Genomic DNA, 1,270 nt, shown 5'->3' with positions numbered 1-1,270 from the left:
TTGCTTCATCTGTAGAACAAGAACAGCAGCTATGTCTACACTAACAGTTTGTCAAGAAGACTTGAGTGAATACAGATTAAAAAAAAAAAACTTAATGCCTAGTGCTCAATAAATGACAACTGTCATTCTGATGTACCTCCTACAAGGAACTTAAATCACTCTCCCTCTTCCAGAGTCCCCAGAACAGACATTAGTGACAGCCATGTTTGATTTGGCCTCTCAGTTTACATACCATATACTGGAAGCCTTAAGACAAAGTGGGACAAGATTATTCTGGGTAAACTGAAGATTTATGAAATTTTATAAAGTAGTAAGCTGATACATCTTACCAACCAACTGCAGAGCTGATATTTTTGCATAGAGCCTTCGTTCCCTTCCCGCTTTCCACCTGTGCTTGCAATCCAGCCTCAATGTAATGTAACCAACAGATTAGAAATGTCTGAGCTTTCAGGACTACAAAGGATGGACAGACTCTCTCCAGAGTTCTTTTCAAATTCAAAATCTAATTCTGGACCCCTAAATGTTTTGTCCTTGAGTAAAGATAAAAGTAACATATTGGCAGCTGATTATTGCTGGGTGAGGGAGAGTGAATCTTCATTAAGGGAGTGACTCTAGATAGGCCCACTAGACTCCAGTGGATGGACTTGCACTGAGAGACATCTGGGTACAATTGCTTGACCAGATAGGGCTTAACATATATGATAAAATGCATGAAATCCAGTGAAGGGTATGGGAACCATGGATAGAGGAGGGGTCCAAATTTGATTAAGATCTATTATATGAAATGCACAAAAACTCAATAAAATTTTTTTAAAGTAACATATCCAGTGAGTCGTCCTGGATGTTAAAGAGGATGTTTCCTTTATTCACAGAGTAACACTAAAACCCTGATGCTGAAAATGTGTGATAACCTACTGCTTCCACATTCTGAAAATGTCTGTAGTAGAGATCTGTAGGATTCATTAGCAGGCTGGTGACAAAACCTCTCCTGTGCCCCCTGAGATAATGGATTCAGGGCTTGACCTGGGAGAAATGAGTGATGGATAACAATGTTAGAGAGTTCCCCGTCTCCCAATCCAAGCAAGCCAGCTCCAAGAGAAAGCTGATTATACACATAAGATCACTTCTTTTAAGTATACAGTATGGATGAACGCATTGTATTTGAACAGAGGAAAACAGGCTGTAGAGAGGAATTAGCAGTAAATCAGTTGCAAAGTGTAACACACCATCATTGAGAAGACAAGGTGTGATCAAATAGCACATGACCCCT

This window comes from Nannospalax galili, unplaced genomic scaffold (genome assembly GCF_000622305.1).
Source record: "Nannospalax galili isolate Female #2095 unplaced genomic scaffold, S.galili_v1.0 scaffold465, whole genome shotgun sequence".
NCBI classification, from domain to species: domain Eukaryota; kingdom Metazoa; phylum Chordata; class Mammalia; order Rodentia; family Spalacidae; genus Nannospalax; species Nannospalax galili.
Note: the sequence above shows the minus strand (reverse complement) of the source record.